Source organism: Peromyscus maniculatus, chromosome 1 (genome assembly GCF_049852395.1).
Source record: "Peromyscus maniculatus bairdii isolate BWxNUB_F1_BW_parent chromosome 1, HU_Pman_BW_mat_3.1, whole genome shotgun sequence".
NCBI classification, from domain to species: Eukaryota; Metazoa; Chordata; class Mammalia; order Rodentia; family Cricetidae; genus Peromyscus; species Peromyscus maniculatus.
The window spans coordinates 158,783,518-158,797,285 of record NC_134852.1 but is presented as its reverse complement, the minus strand read 5'-3'; positions in this window follow the sequence as shown (position 1 = coordinate 158,797,285).

Here is a 13,768-nt window from a genome sequence, read left to right as displayed (position 1 = left end):
CTCCCCTCTACAAGCACACCCCCATCCACTCCTCCTCCATCTCCGTTCAGAAAGGGGCAGGACTCCCATTGGCATCAACAAAGCATGGCAGAACCAAGCTCCTCCCCCTGCGTCAAGGCTGGTTCCCAAAAGCCAGCTCAAATGCCAGGTCCTGATCCCACTGCTAGGAGCCTCACAAACAGAAGATCTCATTCATGGCTTGAAGACCAGGCTGGTCTCCAACTCCATACATAGCCTAGAGTGGTCTTGAGTTTCTGATCCCTCTGCCTCCACCTCCCCAGCAGTGGGATTATAAACATGCAGCACCACACTTGGCTATTTACACATTTAGTTATTTATTGGGAACGGGATCTCACTATGTAGCCCAGGCTGGCCTCAAATCCAGCCAATCTTCTTGCCTCACCTTCCTGAGTACTGAGTTTTTCTTATTAATTCCTTTGTTTACTTGCTTATTTGTGTGTCTTTTTTTTTCGAGCCTCCCCCCCCCCCCAACCTTGAATTCCTGATCCTCCTGCCTCCACCTCTGAAATGCTGGCCTCATGTGCCTGCATCGCTGTTAAACCCAAAGCTTAAAACCCAAAAGGTCAGAAGGATCGTGAGGCCCTGTTTTCATGGTCTGTATTTGTACTGAAAATCAAGATCAAGCGAGCTTTTGCCCTTCTGCTCCACGGGAGGTTTCTGTCCTCCCTGAGCTCACCTTAGGACTTCTACCTTATCTTTTCTTCCCTGCAGCAAAAAAAAAAAAAAAAAATCTTGTGAATGAATGAACCTAGCTGCTAGTGCTTCCTCCCCAGCGGCTCATTCTGATCCTCTCCCCCTGCAGAACCTCCTGCTTATGGTTCTGGTCTACTTGCCAAGGGCTAACCTGAAGTTCAGCACTGTACACACAGCAGCCTCTTTCCGGTTCTGTGAGTGTGTGTGTGTGTGGGGGGGGGAGTGGGGTGGTGGTGGGCGGGGCAAGACCATACCCAGCCTCTAGCCCTTGATCTCATTCCTTTCCAGTGACCTGGGAGAGGATGTGGAGGAGCCTAAATGTGGGATCTTCCTATGGGCCCTGGGGGAAGCGTGGTGTTCTCTAGTGGGAGAGTTCTTGGGCCATAAGGATTCTCTGCAGGCTCAGGTAGGCTCCTGAGCTGCAATGAGCTATGAGGCGGTGAGACGGTGAGGTCGGGCTGACTGCCCAGGGAGTGGAAGGCTGACCCTCCACAGCCTGTTCACAGTCTGCTTGCTCTTCTCGGGTCATGGCTGAGGAGACAGCCGATGGGCCTGCAACCGTGCCGGCACCAAGAACTGCTCTCAAGTCAGGAACCCCTCCCCTCTGGGTCCAGCCGCTGGCCTCTCCCCGCCATCCGAGGGCCACCGTTCTCACTACCAAAATGGTTCCTCAGTGGTCAGAAACCTCTGGGGTGATGGTCTTGTACCCTCAGATGGGACTGGAGCCAGTCACCTACACCCTCTGAGTTAGGGGACGGAGGCTGCAGGGAGCGGGTTCAGGTTAGTACTAGGTGGGAGGGAGGGGCGTGTGGGCTGGCTGGGTCCAGCTCTGCCTCTTTCTAGCTTTTGGGGCTTGGCGGGTTTCCCAGTGCCCTTCCAGTTCCATCGTGTCCCTTGTCCCATCTCCCCCACCCCTCACTTCCCCTGGCCGCTGACAGGGCCAAGAGCTGCCTGCTGGTTTTCCGGTTAAGCCACGTTCTGTCGCCTGCTGTGTCTGAACTCCCGCCTGTGGACCGCAGGCTGGCAGTGCTGACCCTAGCCCTGACTCTCCTCTTCACACGAAACCCATCCCGCTCGAGCCTCAGCCCCCAGAACCAGCGTGTGTCTGATGAATACCCGCTGCTCCGGTCCTGGCTTGGTTTCTTAGCCCCAGGTGTGCGGGGGTCCAGCAGGCGTCAGGCGGTAAAAGCACAGACAGTGCCCGCTCTGCCCCTTCCAGCCAGGGCCCAGTTGCTGTCATCCTGAGCTTAGACCCCCTTCTGTGACATCCCTCTGCTGTGGATGTAGAGGGAGCTGAAGGAACAGAGGTGTCCTGTCAGAACCTATTGGAAGAGCTCATGTGGAAAACAGCTCTAGCGCCTGTCTAGAAATAGTTTTAGGGTTAGGACTGTTTATTAATGGGATATTGTGGCTGGGGGTGTAGCTCAGTTGGAAGAGTGCTTGCTTTGAATATGTAAGAGCTTGGGGCTTGATCCTCAGCCCTGCAGAAGGAAGCAGGAAACGGAGGGAGACATGGTGGCCAGACAAAGTGGTACACACCTGTAATTCTAGTGTTCAGGAGGCAGAGGCAGGAGGATCAAGAGTTCACCGTCATCCTCTGGTACATAATGAACCTGAGAACAGCCTGGCTTATAAGAGACCCAAACAAAGAAATGAGACATGGTTCCTTCCTGGGACTGCAGTCAAATGTCCTGTATTAATTATTATAATACAGCCCCACCCCAAAGACGTAAATGAGAACCCAAAAGAGTGAATGTCCATGCTGGGGGTGTAAGCTCAATGGTTGAGTCCATACTGCATTAGAGGTTCAACCCTCAGAACCTCCGAAACTAACCCCAAAGTAGATTTACGGTTAATGGAGAGGGAAAGGCTTCCTAGAGGAGGCGACATTTAAACACTCATGGAAAGACAGTCCCATGCCAGGTGTGGTGACAAGGCTGTGCCAGGGGCGGCTTCCAAGGAAGGAGCAGAGGCAGGACAGCTTGGAGGCTGGGACACCAGAAGCGAAGATGAGGACCACAAAGTGTTTCTGCTTGCCTCTCCCTCCCCCTCCCTTCCTTCCTCCCTCCTCCTCCCTTCCTCTCTCCCTCCTCCTCCCTCCCTTTCATCTTCTTTTTTTGTTTTGAGACAAGAATCTTGCTATGCCCACACTTGCCTAAAACTCATTGTATAGCCCAGGCTGGCCTTAATTTACATCAATCCTCCTGCTGCAGCCTGCCAAGCGCTGGGATTACAGGCTTGTGAGGTCACATGGGTGTGTGTGTATGTGTGTGTATCACTAGGGCTGAACCCAGGACCTTGTGCATGCTAGGCATGCCCTCTTACTGCTGATTTACACACTGGGCTCCACTAGTACATTTTGAAAGGTCCTCCTACTTCAGCCCCCAGCCATTTTGTTAACTTAGAAACAGTGACAGTTTTTTTGGTTTTTGACTTTTTTGTTTTATTTGTTTGTTTTTGAGACAGGGTTTCTCTGTGTAGTTTTGGTGCCTGTCTTGGGTCTCACTCTGTAGACCAGGTTGGCCTCGAACTCACAGAGATCCGCTTGGCTCTGCCTCCCAAGTGCTGGGATAAGTGGCAGTTTTTTTAAGTTTAGAATTGTTATCTATTATTATTGTGTGGGTGGATGATAGTGTGTGTGTGTGTGTGTGTGTGTGTGTGTGTGTGTGTGTGTGTGTGTTACCGAGCTCATGTGGAGGTCAGAGGACGACTTTCAGGAGTTGGTTCTCTTGTACCATTGGTTCCGGAATTCAAAGACATTATAAGCCTTTTACAGCAAGTGCTTTTACACAATGGCCCATCTCAATGGCCCCTCATGAGTTTCTTATGGCCTCCTCTAGGGGGAAAAATATATATATTTTCAGTCCTATATATGTGTATGTGTATGTGAGTGTCAGATATACATATATGTATGTGTATGGTATACATATATTGGCTTCTGACTCTGTTCCCAACACAACTCCTAAAACCCACATCATTTTCTATGTCATAGAATTTGTCCTTCCCAGAAGTCCTTGAATTATTCATGAGGAAAGCATGTGGAATTCATGCTAATGAGGTAACAGGGCCAGGGCTGCTCATTATTAGAAGGATCCATCTGGGACCAGAGACGTTACTCAGCAGTTCAAGTGCTCTTGCTCAGAAATTGTGAGGACCAGGGTTTAAATTCTTGAAACCCACATACATGGTGGGTGGGCCTGGTGGCTTGCCTGTAATTCCAGCTTTGGAAGAAGGGGTGGAATCCCCAAAGCAAGTTGCCTAGCAAGACTATCCAACCATCTGGTGAGTTCTGGGTTTGATAGAGACTCTGCCTCAATGGGTAAGATGGAAAGGATTGAGAAGGATTCCGTATATCAACCTCTGTTCTCTGCGTGCACACATGCACACACCTGTACATACACACACACTTACACATACCTACATGCATGCAAACATGCACACCACACATGTATGCGAATGTGAAAAGAAAGATCCATCTAGAGAGTAGGCACTCAGGAGTATGAAAATAGGGATGGATAGACAGACAGATAGATAGATATGTATGTATGTGTATCTGACATACATGTATGTATATATATATGATTATATATATTTAGGGTTTTTTTTCTACAAGTCATAAGAGACTTTCGTGAGGGGACAGCAAGGTGGTCTACTGGGAAAAGCACTTGCTACACTAGGTTTACAATGAGTTTGAGATCTGGAAGGAGACCAACTGGAAATTGTTCTCTGACCTCCACACAAGCTCCATAAGACACACATTATTATCCATACATACACCACAGATACACAGATACACACAAATACACAGAACAATAATAAATACAATTTTAACTTAACACTAAACACATGACTGACCATACTGGGAGGGGAGAGACCGACTGTTCTGTCCCCCACCACGCCTCACCCTGCCCTGCATGGCTCTGCTCTTTGGCTGTCACTGAGCACTTTCCTTCTTTTTTTTTTCAGACAGGGTTTCTCTGCATAGCTTTGTTACCTGTCCTGGATCTTGCTCTATAGACCAGGCTGGCCTCGAACTCACAGAGATCTGCCTGCCTCTGCCTCCCGAGTGCTGGGATTAAAGGTGTGCACCACCACCGCCCGGCTGCAGTTTCCTTCTTGATGAGTTGGAAGCATGGCGCTCTTGCCACTTTCCCTGATCTAGAGAAGGGCTGTAAGAATCCCTAATTTGTAGTAATCCAGCGTCTCAGGGTTTCTACTGCTGTGATAAACACTGTAACCAAAAGCAACTTGGGGAGGGAAGGGTTACTCACCCTGTCACCTCCCTCCAGGGCTGGCACTGCCAACAGTGAGCTGGGCCCTCACACCTCAGTCCTTAATCAAGACGATCCCACAGACTGGCCCCCAGGACAGTCTTAGGGAGGCTGCTTCTCCTCCTCCTCCTCCTGCTCCTGCTCCTCCTCCTCCTCCTGCTCCTCCTCCTCCTTCTCTTTTTTTTTTTTTTTTTTTTTTTTTTTTTTTTGGTTTTTCGAGACAGGGTTTCTCTGCGTAGCTTTGCGCCTTTCCTGGAGCTCACTTGGTAGCCCAGGCTGGCCTCGAACTCACAGAGATCCGCCTGGCTCTGCCTCCCAAGTGCTGGGATTAAAGGCGTGCGCCACCACCGCCCGGCCTCTTTTTGTTTTTTTAAGACAGGGTTTCTCTGTGTAACAGCTCTGGCTGTTCTGGAACTCTCCCTCTGTGGACTAGGCTGGCCTCAAAATCACGGAGATCCGCCTGCCTCTCCTGGGATTAAGGGCGTGTGCCACCACTGCCTGGCTGATGGAAGCATTTTCTTAGTTAAGATATTCTCTTCCCAGATGTGTCTAGTGACAGAAACAACCAGCACAAACAGACAGACATGAGTCTCTTGAGCACCCTGGCTGGGGATGACATCTGAGGTGGGAACAGTTATTTGTGAAGGAGCCCTTAACCTGTGTGCTCTACACTAACTCTGAAAGTTAATGGCGAAAGAATGGTACCTCTAAAACATTTTTACACCCACTCATTGTGTGTGGATCACACACGTACCACCAATATGCATGTGGAAATCAGAGACAACCGGTCGGGGTCGGGTCTCTCCTTCCGCTACGTGTGCCGGGGTCAAATCGGGTGGCTAGGGTTGGGAGCTGGTGCCTTTGCTCACTGAGCCTTCTCACAGGGCCACACCCTCTTCTTATAAAGCCCAGACCTCACTGTTGTGGTAGCACAAGCCTGTGATCCCAGCACTTGGAGGTCGGAGGATCTGGAGTTCAAGGTCAGCCTGGGCTCATAGGGTGGAGAGATGACTCAGCAGTTAAGAGCACTCACTGGCTGCTCTTCCAGAGGACCCTGGCTAGAATCCCACACGGACAGCTCATTAACTATCTGTAACCACAGTTTGAGGGGATCCAATGCCTTTGTTTTGACCTCCTCAGGCACTAGACATGTGAGTGATACACAGACATATAGGCAGGCAAAGCACCTAAACACATAAAAAATAGAATATATTTTATTTTAACTTATTTTTTTGAGACAGGGTTTCTCTGTATAGCCCTGGCTATCCTGAAACTAACTCTATAGACCAGGCTAGCCTCCAATTTAGAGATCCACCTGCCTCTCCCTCCCAAGTGTTAGGATTAAAGGCGTGTGCCACCACTGCCTGGCTCTGAAAAAAGCTGGGTAATAGTGGCACACACCTTTAGGTCCAGCATTCAGGAGGCAGTGGCAGGTAGATATCCATGTTCAAGGCCAGCCTGCACTACAGAGCAAGTTCCAGGACAGCCTGGACTTCATAGAAAGAACTTGTGTCAACAAACAAGGCAAAAAAGTAAAAACCAGCCGGGCGGTGGTGGCGCACGCCTTTAATCCCAGCACTCGGGAGGCAGAGCCAGGTGGATCTCTGTGAGTTCGAGGCCAGCCTGGGCTACCAAGTGAGTTCCAGGAAAGGCGCAAAGCTACACAGAGAAACCCTGTATCGAAAAAAAAAAAAAAAAAAAAAAAAAAAAAAAAAAAAAAAGTAAAAACCTATCATGTGTGCAGTGAGGTGGTCCTTCTGTATGCTCTAAATATGTGTTGCCCTCACTGGTTGATAAAAAAGTTGTTTGACAAATGGCGAGACAGAATAAGGTTAGTGGGACAATCAAACTGAAGATGGAGCTGAAGGGCAGAGTCTGGGCAGCTGCAGTCCAGCTGCCAGTGAAACAAGATGCCAGAGAACCAGTTAGCCACAGGCCATGTGACAATGTATAGATTAATGGATATGGTTAATTTAAATGTAAGAGCTAGTTAGTAACAAGCCTGAGCCATCAGCCAAACATTTATAATTAATAAAACCTCTGTGTAGTAATTTGGGAAGTGACCACTGGGTATAAATGGGCATATGGGACAGAAAGCTCCACCTCCATTTACACATGTGGCCCTAGGTGGAGGTCAGAGGAAAAGGTGTGAGTCAGTTATCTCCTTCTACTATGTGGATTCCAGGAATTGAACGCAGGCTCTCAGGTTTGGTGGCAGTTGCCTTTACCTACTTAGGTAATCTCACTGTTACCACCTCCCTTTGAGACAGGGTCTCATGTATTCCAGGCTGGCAATGAACTCCTTCATATAGCCAGAATGACTTTGAGCTCATGATCCTCCTGCCTCCACCTCTGGTGCTCAGGTAACAGGTGTGCACCACTATGGCCAGCTGCCATAGCATCCTCCAAACATGACCTCTGTGTAGATGAAATTCTAAACAGTCTTAGTAAATAAGAAACACAGAGCCAACTACAGAGGAAATAGCCAAAGAGATCAGAGCAATAGCCATGACTAGCTTTTGTTTACCACCAGCAGTAGCTTCCCCAGAGAGAGTTTTTTCCTGCCTGACTTGTGTTTTTATTGCCTTTCTGTTCTGCCTTCTCATTGGCTCTAAGCCCAACCACATGATTTCCTCGTCACTACCTGTCTACACAGACCTCCCTCCAGGTCTCTATGGTTGGTACTGGGATTAAAGGCTTGTGTCACCACACTCGACCACACAGAGACTCTGCCTGCCATGTGATCGGATTAAGGGCATGTGTTACCACCGCCAGACTTATGCTTAATGGCTATTTAACCTCTGATCTCCAGGCAACTTTATTTATTAACATACAAATAAAATATCACATTTCATCACAAATAAAATATTACTACATTTCCCCCTTTTATTCTAATAAAAAGAAAAAAGCTATAACTAATATAAGAAAAACTACATACAATAAGTACAATAACTATATACAATATATACAAGCAATAAATACCTCAACAATGTCTAGTCTATTTGACATTGACATTTGACAAACTCAGAGAAAATACTCCATTATCTATCCTATTTTGGTAAGTCCAAAATGTACCTGATTCACTTTTTATCCTAACTTACATTACTAACAGAGAACTATCTTATAAAGTCTTTCAGATTTATACACTTAAACCTCTTTGGTGAGTTTCTTTTCTGAAATTCTTAACAAGGAAAACTATAACTATAACTACTAATTTTCAACTAAGTATGACCATAACTATCTAATCTTCAACTAACTATAACTATAACTCTCTAATCTTCAACTAACTATAACTTTAACTATCTAATCTTCAACTCCCTCAGAGACTCAAGAAGGAAATAATATTACCTAATAAAACAGGAACTGCAAGCAACTTCCAAAAACATGTGAGCTGATAGAAACAGCCAGCTGCCTGGACAGTCACCTGAGGTTTCTCCATACATTAGGGCATCATCTTCAGCCTATAGGGTTAGTGTATCTGACAGACTCATTTGTGAAGTAGGATGTACACAAGGCCTACAGTTCGACCTCACATTCGGTGTGAGTAGTCCATGTACCAGATAAACCTGAATCCACTAGTGTCCTGTCATGATTCAGGATTTTAAATTCTGGAAATTGTTGGTATTTTTGGAATTCAGCTGTCCATTCTTCTTGGCTTGTGGGTGGCTTCATCTCAGCATCCTGTCCTTCTCTGCATCTCTGGTATCCCCCAGCTTAGAACACCTTCATCTCATTAGCCCACTCAGAGGCTTAAGCCACACCCCAAGGTCTAGAGTTGCATTTGATACCTCCCATGTTCCAAGAGCCCCATCTGCCAGTAAGTTCCTGTAGGTCAACTGACACATAACAAAGCACACAGATTTAAATGAGTAACACATTTCAACATGTCATCTATCTGTGAGACCTTAGTATAGATAATCAGGAGAATGAACATGTCATCCCCCACCCAAAAAAAGTTTCCTTCAGGCCCTTGGTAATGTCTCTCTCTCATTCTTTTACCCCAATAGTCACCTTACCATGCAACACTAAAGTAGTGTGAACTTTCTAGAATTTTCCCCTGCTCCCTCATGGTTGTTTGAATGAGAATGGCCCCCATAGGTTTATGTTTGAATAGTTGGTAGAACTGTCTGGGAAGGGTTAGGGGGTGTGGTCTTGTTGGAGGAGGTGTGTCACTAGGGATGGGCTTTGAGGTTTCAAAAGCTCATGCCATTCTTAGCTACTGCTCCTGTGCCATGCCTCCCTACCTCTGTCAGGCTCCCCACAATGATGGTCATCGACTCACCCTCTGAAATCGTAAGCTCCCATAAACTGCTACTTCTCTAAGTTGACTTGGCTATCGTATGTGGTGATATATTGTGTATCCTAATAAAGCTTGCCAGAGGATCAGAGGACAGAGCCAGCCAATGGATTAGACATAGAGACCAGGCAGTGGTGGCACACACCTTTAATCCCAGGAAGTGACGGCAGGATGGAGAAAGGTATATAAGGCCCGAGGAAACAGGAACTAAAGCAGTTCAGCTGAGCCCCTTTCCTGTGAGGACTCAGAGGCTTTCAGTCTGAGGATTCGTGGAAACAGGATTGGCTGAGGAGTTGGCAAGGTGAAGTTGGCTGTGGCTTGTTCTGCTACTCTGATCTTTCAGCTTTCACCCTGATATCTAGCTCTGGGTTTTTTGTTAAAAGACCATCTAAGATTCGGACCACAGTGGTATCTTAGCATGTAATAGAAAAGCAACTAAGACATCTGTCCCTTGTCCTTGTCTTCCCTCCCTCTTTTCCTGCTGGGGATCCAACACAAGGCCTCATCTATAATAGGCTTTTTTTTCTTTTCTTTTCTTTTTTTTTTTTTTTTGAGACAGGATCCTGAAGTTTCTAACTTGCTATGTAGTTGCCGATGACTTGAACTCCTGATCCTCCTTCCTTCAGCTCCTGGGGGTTGGAACAAAAGGGGCATACCACTAAGCAGTTTAAACAGTTCCGGGCATTGAATGGAGGGCTTCCTGTATGCTAGGCAAGTGCTATACCTTCAACCCCAGCCCCATTGATTTAAAGATTTGTTTTCATTTTTTTTAAAGATTTATTTATTTATTATGTATACAGTGTTCTGTCTGCATATACACCTGCAGGTCAGAAGAGGGCACCAGATCTCATTATAGATGGTTGTGAGCCACCATGTGGTTGCTGGGAATTGAACTCATGACCTCTGGAAGAACAGCCAGTGCTTTTAACCTCTGAGCCATCTCTCCAGCCCCTAAAGATTTGTTTTCATTTTATCTGACTGTTTGCATATGTGTGTGCATGTGCACCATTTCGGGCAGTACCCACAGAGGCCAGAAGAGGGTTTTGGAACCCCAGGACTGGAGTTACAGATGGTTTCAAGTATTCATGTGGGTACCGGGAACTGAACCACAGTCTTGCAACCTTGCAAGAGTACCATGAATTCAAGATGAATTTGAGCTAACAACAAGACTGTATCTTAAAAACCAACAAAAACCACCGGTTTGCATTACTGTACTCAGCTTGTTACAATTGTTGAAGCAATATAGACACAATGTTATTAACTGAAACTCACAGTTCACTGTCAGGTTCCTCCTTAGTGTTGCTGGTCTTTGGGTTTACAGATACAGTGTCATATACCCACCATAACACTATCAGAGTCACTTCCCAGCCTTGAAATGTCCTGCGATCCACCCAGTCACCCCTCTATTCCCACCTGCTAACCACCGATTTCTTCAGTCTGTCTTTTTTTGCCTCTTTTCCAGGATATCTAAGATCCAGAATCATTCAAGGTACCATTTTCTAAAGGAGGTCTACAAGATGCCTCAGTGGGTAAAGTGCTCGATGCCAAACTTGACAACCTGAGTTTGACCCGGAACCCACATGGTGGAGAGAGAACTGACTCCCAAAAGTGTCCTAAACATGAGCACTGTGGCTTACGCATACACACAACAGATAAAATTACTTCTGCTGCGGGACGCAGGAATATCTTATAAGAACTCAGCTGGTTATGGCAAAGCCACTACCTTAAAGGATCAAGGAATTCCTTCAGAGGAAGCCAAATTCCAAGGAGCTTTTGGTGTTATTTGGCTTGTTACATATCAGCTGTTCTGTTATGAAAATCATGTGTGCCTTCATAGTTTTCCCAATTGATTTTTTCCTAAGAATTGCTAACAGTGTGGACTGATCACTCTTTGGACATACACATTCCAAAGGTTGGAGAACAACCTCAGGAAAGACTTCCTTCCCTCAGGCCCATCCGTTTCTTCTCCTTTTAGCACTGAAATCAGTTATCTCCCTTAGCCACATTTAAGGACTAACAAGAAAAACAGTCCAAACCACCACATAAGGTAAATTCCACCCGGGGGCACCGCCTAGGTCAGGTGGACCTTAAGTAATAGCTTCGCACAATTTAGCTCGGATCTTCCTTTTCTTACAGCCTTACTAACTTTATAGACCTCTAACTCCTTACCTAACCACTTCTAGGAATATTTAGATAACCTTCTGCGCTGACAGCTATGCTCAGCCAGAACCTCAGGTCCATCCCCAGACAGAGAAAAGTACCTTATCAGAGATACCTCTGCACTCTCTAAGAACAGACTTAGGCATCCAGACTACCTGTTTGAGAAGGCCTGGTGGATGTGCCAATTAAGCTTAACTTTCCCTTTTCCAAAGTCTTATCTCTAGTTTTAGATCCACCCTAAACAATTAACTCAGAACTAGAGTTCCAACTTACAGGTACATCTAGCTGTGGTGGAAGTTGCCTAATGACAGAGCACACTTGTCAGAGACCAGCAGGAGCAGAGATAGCTTGGAGAGATAAGGGCCAAAGGCATAAAAAGGCAGTTTTATTTTCAGAGAGAGAAGATGGAACTTAGAGGTATGAGAAGACGGACAGGAAGAGAGGAGTGAAGAGCTTGAGGACAGAGAACTGAGAGAGAAAAGGAGGATTTTGACCAGAGAGAACGTGTGGACGAGATGGAAGATGAGGAAGAGGCAGATGGGGAAGTACTAGCTGAGTAAGAATGAGATGAGAAGGAACTAGGTGAGGCAGAATTAAGATGAGAGAATTAAGATAGAACTTAGAGAGAACCGTAGATAAAGGTAGAGAGAAATCAGGAAGAAAGGAGCTAGGCACGAGATCAGAACTGAAGCTGTGGAGATAGGATTTTATCCCAGAGAAATAAAGTAGATGGACAAAGAGCTTGGTGTACTTAGATTCATTTCCCAAAAATAATTCTTACCATTCGTAGTTTTCTCTCCTGAGCCCCTGGGAAGTAAAATATTAAGACTGGTCCTTTTAGTACTGTACAAGAACTTTCACATTCGCTTCTTCATCTAAGCCTCAGTAACATCCGTGTAGCTCATTTCTTTCTGTCTTTCTCTCTCTCTCTCTCTGTCATTGTCTGTCTATCTATCTATCTATCTATCTATCTATCTATCTATCTATCTATCTATCTATCTATCTATCTATCTCTCCTTTCTCTCTTCAGTCCTAGGGATTGAATCCAGAGCTTCATGTATGCTAGGCAAAATGACCTAGCCTTGAGCTACAACTCTTCCTGGTTTCTCACTTTATAGCCCTGGTTAGCCTGGAACTTGATATGTAGACAAGGCTGGCCTTGAACTCTGCCTCTACCCTTGAGTATTGGTAGTAAAGGAATGTGTCACCATGCCCATGCCCAGCCAGAGCTTTTTAAGGCAGGGTCTTAGCTAAGTTACTCAGGTTGCCCTGAATTCCCTCTGTAGCCCATGAACTTGTGATCCTCCAGTCTCAGCCCCCTAACTGGGAGTATAGGCAAGTGATGACATCGTGCCTGGAGCTCCTTTCCTTCTATCACTGAATTTAAAGAAACTGAGGAGTCCACTGATGTGTCTACCACACTGAAGAAATCTGGCCGTGGAGCCAAAAGACCATCTTTGTTCCCGTTCCTGATTCCCCATGTGTGTGGCAGTTATGAATCTTGAAATTGGAGCTTCCTTAAGACAGACAGCAAAGCCTCAAGTACCACCAACACCTCGGCCCTGTAAAGGTCATCCGACTTGGCGCTGAGAAGGGCTTCATGACCACAGTCTATGCCATCACTACCACCCAGAAGACTATGGGCAGCCTGTCTAGGAAACTGTTATCTGATGGCCATGGGGATAGCCAGAACAACACCATGCACTGGCTGACACTGTCCAGTGTAGCGATATATTGTGCACCCCAATAAGGCTTACCTGGGGATCAGAGGACAGAGCCACCACTAAATTAGACATAGAGGTCAGGCAGTGGTGGCACACACCTTTAATCCTATCACTAAGGAGGCAAAGATTCACCTGGATTTCTGTGAGTTCAAGGCCACACTGGACTACATGAGAGAACCAGAACCAGGCAGTGGTGACACACATCTTTAATCCTGGGAAGTAATATGGCAGGACACAGAAAGGTATACAAGGCACAAGGAAACAGGAACTCATTCTCATAGAGGCTGAGGATCTCATAGAGGTAAGCCAGTGGCTGGCTCTTCTACTTCTCTGATCTTTCAGCTTTCACCCCAATATCTAGCTCTGGATTTTTTATTATAAGACCTTTTAAGATTCGTGTTATAGTCAAGGTCATAGTGAAGGTTAGCCCTGAGCTGAATGAATTGGAAGCTCACTGGAATGACCTTCCTGAGCCCAACCACAATATCTAGGATTCTACCTGCTGTCAAGAAAAAGCCATAGAGTACAGTGACATCAAGAAGATGGTGAAGAGCCAGGTGTGGTGGCACATGCTTTTAATCCCAACACTCAGGAGTGTAGAT